Source organism: Perca flavescens, chromosome 20, assembly GCF_004354835.1.
Source record: "Perca flavescens isolate YP-PL-M2 chromosome 20, PFLA_1.0, whole genome shotgun sequence".
NCBI classification, from domain to species: Eukaryota; Metazoa; Chordata; class Actinopteri; order Perciformes; family Percidae; genus Perca; species Perca flavescens.
In genome coordinates this window covers 25,550,270-25,562,711 of record NC_041350.1, presented here as the reverse complement: position 1 = coordinate 25,562,711, position 12,442 = coordinate 25,550,270, and positions in this window count along the sequence as shown.

Below are 12,442 nucleotides of genomic sequence, written 5' to 3'. Positions count from 1 at the left end.
GAAAAACGTCTGACAACAAAAACAATAAAGGAATGAATGGGCGTGCTGAAAAGAAATGTATTTCCCAATTACTGCAGTGGCCCTTCCCAAAGACGCCCCAGCCGCTGTCCCCCGCTGGCTTACACCAACTACATACGGCCGAAAATTAGCAGGTGTCTGTAGACACAGAAACAGACGGAGCATGACCGAGGCCACCCAGAGATCTGTCGGCCGAGGGGTGGGTGGGGGGGGATTTAGCACAGATGTTCAACCATGATGTCACATGTACGAAAAGTACAAGCTAGACACACACACAGAGTTCAGATGTGGTATTTTGGATGTTGTGGGTGAGAGTTATAGTGGAGGCACAAACTAGTTAGTTGTCCCATTATTTTTAAATTTTTTTTTTTTACAGATGATCACAGTAAAAAATTAAATGAACCACATTCATTTTCAAAATAAAAGCTCTACTTACATTTTTCCAGGGTTTTAGTAGCTTCTCATTGTTTGGGCATTGCTAATGTCAGTTCTATGAAACCATATAATCATTTAAAATGTCAACTCTGCTTTGTAGACGGTGGGAGTACTAATCTTACAACTTTGTGATGTTTGTACTAGGTGTTTTAGATGGAAATATTGTTTTTTTTGCTAAACTACATTTATTTTACATCTGTAGTTACTATTTACTGAACTATTTGTCTTCAACATACTCATTCAAAAGCAATGATTATATCATATCATTTTTAGTTTAGTTGTTGAAGAAAGAATAAACAGCCCTACAGTATATAAAGTTGAAAAAAATTGGCGACAATATAAAAATCCTGCTCACCTGTTCATTCATTAATAATAAAAAACCCAATGTACAATAAGGTAAGATGTTCTGAAACTTGCATAATAAATAGTTTTAAAGTAGTGCTTTTGCATGATTATTTGTGGAGAAACTAATTTAGTGTCAATTGTTAGTCGATTAAGAAATTCTTTAGTCGAGGACAGCCCTACTGAAATCCATCATAATTAATACCTTTACACACTGTACTCATTACTTGTAAAATTACTCCTCTACAAGTCATGCATTTAATGTTGTACTTGTCGTATCGCTAATTATTACTTTCTTACTTTCATACCTACAGGATTTTGTTTCTTCTTCCACCACTGGAGTCGTAAAGTAATGAGGTACTTTCACTACATTCATTTTCATGTATCTGACACCTCCAGCTACTTAGTTTTTACATTGAAAACATATGATCAGTTTTTAAAATATGTACATCGCAAGTATATCTCCACCATAACCAGCTTCAACATTCATTCACAATAATCCAGTGATATAATATAAAAAATAACACTCTAAAAAGGGGCCATTCTGCATTATAAGGACATTTAATTTTGATACATTAAGTACATTTTACTGATGATATTGTTACCAAAGTATTTTTTTTAGTTATGGTTACTGGTCTGAACTGACTGACTTACAGTTCCCTATTAACAGTCTGTGTGTATGATGGCTCTTGAAAAGTTAGTATTGTCCAACAGGAACAATCACATCGGTGAATGAAAGAAAGACAGACAGACAGAGGGATGGGGTGCTGGATGGAAAAATTGGAGGTCAGATAGAAAGCCCACTTCTTTTTAAAAGTGTCATCTGGATTTCATTTAATAAATTCCACACATTTGACATGTACTGGCCGCAATTTTCATGAGCTCCTGAAAAGCCGTGGATAGCCCTTGGCCGGCCGTTCTGGACAGCAGCAACCTGCCCTCTTATTACCCTCTTCTAGCACATAAACACACACACTGAAGCTGATGTAGGAGCATGCTTAGTGACGGGAACGCACAGCAACAAATAAATAAGCCCACAAAGCCCAATTATCCGTGACATTAATCGGAGATGTGAGGGATTTTTACGTAGTGAGAGAATGAAAGAGAAAGTGGCAACAGAGAGGGTGTGAAAAGGGCTATTGAGTCTGGACTGGAGTGTCCCGCACCTGCGCCGTCTATTCACCCCACTGTTTACACACTGTCATCCACAATTAATACCTCATGGGGACTGGGCTGCCTGCCCTCCACAGGGCCCCCGGACCCATCCAGGGCCCTTATGGATGCCTAATTGAGCATACCGCTCTCCTGATTGAATTAACAGCTCTGTCTCTGGGACCTTTTCCCCTTCCACCGAGGAGGGGGACTATTCCACACCCGCATGGGACCCCTGTACCGTCCCGCAGAAGCCAGAGCAGAGGGAGAGGCAGGGATGGGGGGTTGGCTGGAGAAAGCAACGGGTCAAAAGGGGGAATTGTTGAAACTGTCCAGAAAACGTGTGTCCCTTTCTGTTGCCAAACCGAGGCTGGAAATGTGAACTAGGGGCAACGAAAGGTCTCGGTCTTCACAGGACCAGTGTGCTCCAGCAGGGCAGCAAGTGTTCAGGACACAGCGAGGGAAAAGACAGGATTGTTAAGAACATACACAACAGCAGCCTTCTGTACTACAGTTCTGCATAACGATGCTTGCGTGGTACCTCTAACTTTCTCACAATCCGGTCTTTTTCTGTAATTCTTTTGTTTTATTGTTCTGTTATGTGGCTCTCATATGAATTAATATTTAACGTGTGGTTTGAAAGGATAATAAAGTAACACATTGTTATGTGGCTGGTCCATAATTACCTGGGATATTTCCTGTAAAAGCTATAGCAGCTATAGAGTTCAATTGGTGCACTTCCAATTCATTAACATCAATGAATTGCTTGCGTAACCTAGAATCTTTTGAACAGTGGGTTGAACATGCAAAAATGTAATATGTGTCTACATGCAGGTTGTACAGTCCAACATATAGGAAAAATTAAGTTTCCAATGATTTAATATTTACTTGGGTTTAAAAGGGTCTCGTTAAAAAGTCATTAACACTCTGACTGTTTCTGGAAATTCTCTGAAAATGAACATTTAGTCAACACAGCTTGATAAAATCTAATTAAAATGAATGTCTTGGAACTTTTTCTCTATTTTCCCATAATTAGTACCAACTTTCTACTTAGTTTCTATGACATTATTAGTAAATTACAAACCTATAAGATAAAGCTTTACCGATAATACAATATTTACACGTGACCAAAGAATTAAGAATTATGATTGAAATAGTTGTATTCTTGGCAGGATGGGGGGAAACATTTACTTTCCATAATGTTACCCGAATCATTTGCTGCAACAATAATTTTTTTTAACAATGTCTTAATTCATTTAGATAATGTAATTGTCTAGGACAATACATTACAACCCCCAGCCCAGCACACACATCATTTCTCTCTTAACATTTATTTCGCTATAAGAAAAATAAACTATATAACAGTATATTACAGTTCAATTATAACCTCTAGCAAAGTTAGGATATGTATAAATACAAAAAAATAAGAATTGCACCCTACAAGACATGATGCAGTTCTTTCTCCTTCTGGGGTTCACCACTCGTTTTGCTGCAACAATTTCAATGATGGAGGAAATCTGAAGATAGATTTTTAAGTCTTTAAATGGAGAATTCATTTACAATTTAAAAATTAGAAGACAATATGATACTGCAACTCATAGCTGCTCTCTAAGTTAAGGTCTTGCAAATAAATACCCATATATTAGAAATTGAAGATAGAGAAATGTCTTACAGGCAAATATCAGCCATCTAAACCTATAGATTATGATGTAATATTCACATTCCTCTCTCTTTGGATAGCATTTTTGTAGAAAGTGACTTGTAGAAGTCTCACCAGAGCATATTATTACATTTGGTTCACTGAACTTGTCTGAACAGCATTATACACTCACTAAAAATGTTCTGCTCCGAGCCAACACCCCTACAGTGTCCTCTTGGCACGATCCACAATAGTAGTAAAATATAATGTGGAAAATCAGTAGCCCTCTGGAGAGGATGAAATGTACTGAGACCAACTGTATCCTCTTTATTTCCAGCTCTGTAAAAGAGTTTGCCATGACTTTATCCACACTTGTCAACGTTCAGCACACATTTAGAGCTAAAAAAAAGAAATCTGCCTCTTCAAGAGAAATGAAATGGGTGAATTCATCTTAGCTGGAGCTGCTGAGTCATGTAGCCAAAAGTGGTTATTGTCCGAGTTCCCTGACTTTCTGTCTGTCTGTAATCCCTTGGCTGGATTCGTTTGTTGCCTCTGTGTAAAAAAAGGCTTCCTTCAGTGGAGTGAATGGCACATAGATACTCTTAACTGCACTGATTCTGCTTTCACTCTGTTATTCTAACTTTAGACTTCTTCATCAATCATATGCTGCTGGATCTTCCAGTACTCCAGTACAGCAGATTTTCCAAACTGGGAGAGCTGATCTAGAATCAGTTTTGTACTTGGTTATGTTGTGCACAGGAGCACAATGCTTACCTGCGTCAGCAGATTGACTTACCTATCCAAGCACTGGACTTTATTACACTTTAATCGTCTATTTCACTGTTTCTAGGCGTATGTTTTCTTTTAACATTTTATGTATTTAGTCAATGGTGGAAGAAGTACTCAAATCTTTCACTTACTGTACGTAAAAGTATCAACTAAGCAGTTTAGAAATACTCTGTTACAAGTCAAAGTCATGCATTAAAAATGTTAAAAGTTCTAGCTTCAAAATATACTTACAGGTGCAATACGGTCGATGAACAGGCTACATGGTTGCCAAAGTTAGACTGCACGTTTCCATTATGAGGAAAAACTTGTCAAACTTGTGCTTTATGTCATAGGTCTGTCACGGTGGTTGGGCCGTGGCCCGCTTACCCGGTCCTCCGGTAACCTTAGCAGTTATTGCGTGTTAGCATGGCGCCTTTAGCCAATACCGGTTGGGATCACTTCACTGGCTGTGTCTTTTGTGTGTTTTTGCGAGTAACAAACTAGAGTACTCTATATAATTCAATGTTGAAATGACATAAAATGCCTGTCCCTTATAGCCGTGATAAATTAGCCTGAAGCTTAATGCTTACCTGTTCAGGAGGAAATTAGCCAACTCTGTGTCCTTTTGGGCTCTAAGAATGTCTCCATCTTTCAAATTTATCTCCAATATTTACCCGGGGTTTGTTACGTCTCTGGTCACACAACTGTTAGAAACATGCCAAGGTTTTTTAGGTCAGGTAGCATCTATCTCCGTTGATCCCGTTTGTTTGTTCGTTACAGCTGTAGCGCGCCGCGTTTACTTGTTTACAGGTATATCTGGCAACCTGGCCTGGCTGTCAAACTGGGCAGCTGATACCAACACACAGGCCAAAACACAAACATAAATTCTGTCACGGAACGGCTATTTTAAAGGAGAAAATACTGGCATTAGTATTTCAACTTAGCATGTTTCCTTAATATCTGATGACGCAATGGGGTCATTTTGTGATTTAATACACTAAATATATCACATATTGCACCTTTAAAGTACTAAGATTAAAGGAACTCATTATGCAGAATGGCCCATATCAGGACCATTTATTTATTACTATAATCCATTATTGGATTATAGTTTTTGCTGCATTAATATTTACATCAATTTAATGTTGCAGATGGTAAAGGTTGGGTTTATTTTTTATAATGGGTGACTTGTGAATTTATCCAAGGCGTCAGTACATTCTTATTTTTATAATAATACATCATGATTTATTAGTTAAAATTTTGTATTATTAATCTAAATCTGTAAAATAACTTAAAATTATCAAATAAATGTAGTGAGGTAAAAAAGCACATCTGCCTCTGAAATGTAGTGACATAGTCGATGGATAAAGTAGCAGAAAATGGAAATATAAGTAAATGTACTTTGTTACTTTCCACCTCTATATTAAATCAATGCTGTCATGTAGCAAATAAGCTTATATACCTATAGTTTAGCAACATGACAGGAACCCAATTCTGAGGAGCAAAGGAGCCAAACAAACAGCTGATGAAAGTGTTTGGAGGAAACATTGATTAACTGATTTCTTTGATGAATATGTTCAAATATAAGTCATTAACAAAACATTGACAAAACAAATCAACTAAAACAGCAGTGCATAAACATATCATTTAATAGTTACAGTGCTTTCTAAACGATTTACTAATTAACTGAGCGCTTGATTTTGTGATTGATTGCAGTCATTTTCCATTAGGGTTTATATTTGAGAGTGCCCCCTGTTTTGTAAAATAATAAAGTCAAATGTTAACTTTTTAACAGTTTACACTGTAATATGTGGGCTGCTGCACGATGAGGGTCGAGAATAGGGTGAGTGCGATTTGTCATGTTAAAGCTTTGGTAATTTAACTTCACATTGATTGTCTAGATTAAATAATCCTCTAGATTAGCTTTAATTAGCAAAATATTGAACGATTCTCTGTCAAATAAACTGCATATTTGTCTTTAAAATGTAGTTACAGTTCTGAGTACCACATAACAAATTCCTGCACACATATTATACTATATACTACTACATATAAATTAATCGGACTTTATGTCCTCATACTTAGAATTAGGGGTTTTGGCACCTGTCGATTGGTTCCCACTACAAACCTAGTAGAAAAGGGAGTGCTCCGGGCCCTCCCCACCAGCTGGGCACTGCAGTGGTCTCCACGACTGCACAGACCGGCTCACCTCTCGATGAACCCCCAGTCCAGCTTTGGTGGTGGGGAGCATGCCCTACCAAAAACAAAAACACAAAAATTCTGTGGAGCATACCCCTGCACCAGTGAACTGTGCAGCGCCCACACCATGCCCCGCTACCCTCCGCCCCCTCCCACAACCCATGCCCCCGGTTAACAAGCCAGCCAGCACGTTCCCTGTTGTCACTTGTTACCCGCTGTCCTCCTGATACGGCTCACGGGCGGGGCCAATTAAACTCGCACTGTTCCCCACACCGGGTCAGGAGTTTAGTGGGTCATCATCTGTGTGGTTTTCACCCAGAGTTATCTAATCCTGATTCAACCGCTCCGACTGGACCCAACCGGACCAGTTGTCTCAATGGATTGGCTTTCAGTGAATACACTACATTCATTCGTGTAGCAGAAAGGACATAGTCGCACAAATACACAACAGAGACTAGTACCAATATGTTTTACTGCTTCTGTCACTCTTAGTACCTGCAGCTAGAACGCTTATTGTTTACTGCTACTACCAACTCTGCTACTAATAAAAGCTGCATCAACAGTAGTAGAAGTAGTAGTAGTGGCACTGTAGAAGTTGTTGTTACAGCAGCAGTAGTCTGGATCAACAACTGGAAATTTTACAGGATGATTTTCTGACACGATGGCCCTCACCTTCTGCTCTCTGTGTGTTGCCGTTGTCAAACTCCGTTATCTTCGAGAAACAACAACAAACTTCCAGCTAGCAGGTTACACGCTGAAAAATGGCAAGTTTGAAAGAAAATTTGGATCGTGCAACAAGGCAGGCCTGCTTGGTTCTTTCGGGGAATGGTTGTAACAAAGAACATGTTCACGGGATTTCCTCTCTAACTGGGAGGTTTTGGGACCGATTGGTAGGTTTGCTGTGGACAAAGTACACACGGCGATACACTGGTTAGGCAAGACAAGGCAGCTTTATTTGTATAGCACATTTCAGCGACAAGGCAATTCAAAGTGCTTTACATAAAACATTAAAGCAGTTGTAACTGAGAGTGGGTCTGGGAAAGGTTCATTGACCGTTCATTTCCAAAGGAGCATCAGCAACGGACGCCGCTCAAATGCCTCTGGGCGCAATTGGATAGTCCTTCAACCAATCAGACCAACGATCCGGGTGACGTAGCAGCGACAGCGGCATCAACGGGTTGCTGCACTTCGGTGGCCATCATGTTGAATGTAAACAAAAAGCTCCTCGCCGTCGCTGCGCTATCGTCGTCGCGTAAAGCCCTCCTCAACGGATGCAATTGGTGTAAAGCCCGCCTCAGCGGTTGTGATTGGTGTAAAGCCCGCCTCAACAGTTGTGATTGGTGCCTCGATTTTGGGGACATTGGAAATGGGTTTGAATGGGCTCTTCGCCAGACTGACTTCATCTCATATTTGCCGGAAGTTCGTCAGGGTTTACCCAGGCTAACAGTAAAGAGCAGTTAAAAAACTATTTAAGCTAAAATTACAAGAAATAAACAGGCAGCATCAAAAAGAAGTCTTAAGCCTTTAAAAGAACTAACAGTTGCATCAGACCTGCAGTTTTCCAGATATATGGAGCATAAAAACTGAACGCTGCTTCTCCATGTTCAGTTCAGACTCTGGGGACAGAAAGCAGACCTGTCCCGGACCACCTGAGAGGTGTGGATGGTTCATAGCAGCAGATTAGAAATGTATTTTGGCCCTACAGCGTTTAGTGCTTCAGAGCAAATTAAGTTTAGCCATGTATCCAGCTCATTTAAATAGCTCACGTTACTGTATTGTGTCAACAGTTAATTTAATATTGCATGTGGCATTTTTCTTTTTGGGGGTGCAAATGTTACACCAAAAAAAGTTCTTGCCCTTCGACTATTTTGCAGAGCCACCGTCGCTGCATCTAGCGTCACAAACAAGCCAAAGCATTTTTTTCTCCTATCCCAGAATGTATGTGCGGTAGCCAGACCTTAGTCCACAGTGCTGTGGTGATAGGTCTGACCATGCGAGACTACAGAAGCAGTATTTCGTGATAGTAACTTGTGTATTTTTTTTGGTAGTATCTTCCTGAAAAAGTAGCTTTTCTTTGTTTGTTTTTTACGTGAGCATATAAGAGACCCCATGCCTACAAGACCTGTTCCTACTTAATTAACTGTGTAGTGATGTTTACATTGAGGGGAAACGTGCACTAATGCCTTTTACATGAAATGTGAATGTTGAAGGTGAATTGAAAATGGCAGAGGGAATCCCTTTCATTGAATCCAAACCCAGGGCTTCTTTAAACAAACGTTTTATGTCTTTGTATTGTACAAATATTGATGGGAATAATGATGAAGTTAATGGTGTCTTTGAATATCGCTGTGTGATTGTGAGTGGGTGTTGTTCTCTGGTCCCTCTTGAAATAGCGAGAGCTCAACCAGACTACCTGATTATATCAAGTTTCTGATCAAATATCTATCAGAGGCATAACAGTGAATTCTTAGCAGCTCTGTTGTTGCTGCCCTGTCTGTGACCCTGACCTTTCGCATCTAACTAAATCTCCTGCCCACGGATCAGTTAAGTAACCAAACTTATGTCCCAGCGTTCATTTTTATTGAATTACTCATTGTCTGTTCCAGTTAATTCCTATTCACAGTCAGTGTGAGACTGGGGCTGTGGTAGGCCCATGGAAGCTTTAGAACTCTGAAATCTGGTATGTAATGTAGAAACCATGGAAGTCCGAGTTAGGGACTTTAGAGAATCAGTAGTCTTGGATTGCCAGATCTCTCTCCACAGTGCTGTGGAGTAAGGTCTGGCCTTAAAACACATACATTCTGGGATAGAAGAAATAAAAAAACGCTTGGGGTTGTTTGCATTTCTTTAAACCAATCACAATTGTCTTGGGCGGTGCTAAACTCCGGACGCAGCAATGGTGGCTCTGCAAAATAGTCTCGGGAAGGAATTTGTTTTGGTGGAACATTTGCACCCCGCAAAAGAAAACGCCACATCCAATATTAAATGAAGTTAAGTGTTCACACAATGCAGTAACGTGAGCTATTTAAATGAGCTGGATACATGGTTAAACATAATTTGCTCTTCATCCACAGCAATCCCACCAATCGGTCCCAAAACATCCCACTTAGAGAGTACATGCTGTAAACATATTCTTTATAAATCTTTAAAATCATTCCCTGAAAGAACCATGCAGGCCTGCCTGGTTGCACGATCCAAATTTTCTTCAAAACTTTTAGCGTGTAGCTCGCTAGCTCAAAGTTTTGTTGTGGTTTCCTGAAACGAACAGAGTTTGAGAACAGCAACACACAGAGAGCGGAAAGTGAGGGACCTCCATGTGAGGCAGTTATCTTGTTAATGTACTGTCCTTGATCAAGACTAGAGAATCAGAATCATTTCATACAAAATAGTAGGGCTGCCACCTCTTAGTCGATTAGTCGACTAATCGGTCGTTTTGGTCTTAGTCGACTAAGATTTCTTTAGTCGATTAGTCATTTTTTATGCTTATTTACTCATTTCCAAGAAACTTCTGAGCACATTTATGGTAAACACAAGATTTAAAGTGGTGCTTTTGCAGGATTAATTGTGTAGAAACTCAGTTTTACAGATGGTTAATTAACTACATTTATATTGTGCTTTTCTAGTCTTAACCACCTCTCAAAGCGCACAGCTCTGTCAATTAAATCAACTAATCGATTAGTCGACAAAATCCTATAAGTGTTGGTCAACTAAGAATTTCTTTAGTCGAGGACAGCCCTACAAATAGAGAACTGTATTTAGACTTAAAGATATCGACAAGACTTTACTTCAAGTCCTCCTATACATTTACAAAATTATTTATTACACACTATGATGTATTTGTTAGCAAATATTAAGTGTTAATTAGTGTATTTGTCCTGGGCACCTGTACGTGGAGGTTGGTGTATTTCAGATAATGAATGACAACATAGTAAAACACAGTTGTGATAATATAAATATGTCTTCAAAAGAGAAGTTGTAATTGTTAACGACTACTTACTATGTTACTATACAACTCTTATATTTGCTTACAACTACTGTACATTATAGTGTAATTAATATTCATGCTTATAAATGCTAAATAAGGAGTCGTAAAATCAAATGCTACCATGCGACGAGAACACACCTAGTGTAGGTTACTGTACACTTTTAATTCCATTTTTTTATTGTCATTAGGCAAAGTACAGAGCTAATGAAATGCAGTTAGCATCCAACCAGAGTGCAAGAATATAGTGATATATATATATATATATATATATATATATATATATATATATATATATATATATATATATATATACATATACACACACACACACACACACACACACACACACAGAAAGTGCAGGAGTAAGTATTGCAGTGAATATATTAAAATGTCGACAGTAGGGTCTGCAAATGTAGAGGAAGTATGAACATCAACAAATGTACAGTTGGATGATATTTGTACAGAAAATAGTTAAACAGTGATGTTTTTGAGATGCAAATATGAATAGTGCAAATATGAATAGTACCAGTAACTGAGGAGTAAAAAACTGACCAATAAAGTATTGAGCAGTGCAGTATAGTGCATGGTGTGGAATTTTAGAGTGGAGGGTTAGAGTTTAGCAGGGTCACAGCCTCAGGGAAGAAACTCTTCCTGAGTCTACTTGTGCGGGACAGATAAACAGATAATCATATGCAATCTATAGGCTGCTTTTCCACAGCACGCATTTTGACTTGTCATTGTAGGAGAACCGTAGGGGTTGCTAATAACATTCATTTTGCCTCTGTTCTATTCAAGTGTCCCAGTAAGTCATGACAGTGAGCCAGCATGCACAATACCAGAACCCTGAAACTGGAGCAGCTACATGGAATTCAGCCACGATTATTTTTATTACCTCCACCTGCTCATCAGTAAAAAAGGCCCATCATGCAGAAAACATACAAACTCCACATACATGACTACGATGGGTGCTGTCAACTATGAATCCATTTTTAACTTAAATCAACACACATTATTTCTATTATTATTATTTTGTGGGCATTTTTAGGCCTTTATTGACAGGAAAGCTAAAGAAATGAAAGGGGAGAGAGTGCATCAAAGGGCCGCAGGTCAGAGTTGAACCCGGGCCCGCTGCGTCAAGGAGTAAACCTCTATATATGAGCTACCAACTGAGCTATAAGGGTGACCCAACACACATTATTTAGAAATACACTTTACTGCTGGCTGAAATAGGGCTGGGTGATATGGAGAAAATGTCACGATATTTTTGACCAAATACCTCAATATCAATACTGCAACGATATTGTAGTGTTGACAATTGGTGCTTTCACAAAACATTTACACAATGAGATTTTTGATAAATAATCATCAGTAATGTGGATATAATGACTAAGTGGGTAAAGGCAAATAATAGAACAGTTAAAACAGTCTGGTAGGTTCAGAAAATGACATCACTTTACTGTAATGCAGCCTTTAAGACCAGTAAAAGACAACACTTATGCCATATTATGATATTACGATATCCAAAATCTAAGACGATATCTAGTCTCATATCACGATAACGATATATCGATATATTGCCCAGCTCTAGGCTGAAACTGCTTTTTTTTGTGCGAAACTAATGTCTCCACATTACATATATTAGTTAAGAGACGTAATAGATATAATTATAGATTGTCTATAACAATAAAAAAATGTGAAAGTGAAACTATAATATATAAGTAGAATCAAAAATTGAGAAATTGAGACATTTAGAAATGTAGAGGCCCATGTCTGTTTTTATATTTTATCAAATAAGGTAAAGGCTGTACAGTACAGATTTGTACTGAGGTACAAATCTGTGGTAGGCCTAATTGTACTTTCCTGGAGTATTTCCTGTTCCTGCTATATGTGATAATGTTGCTCCT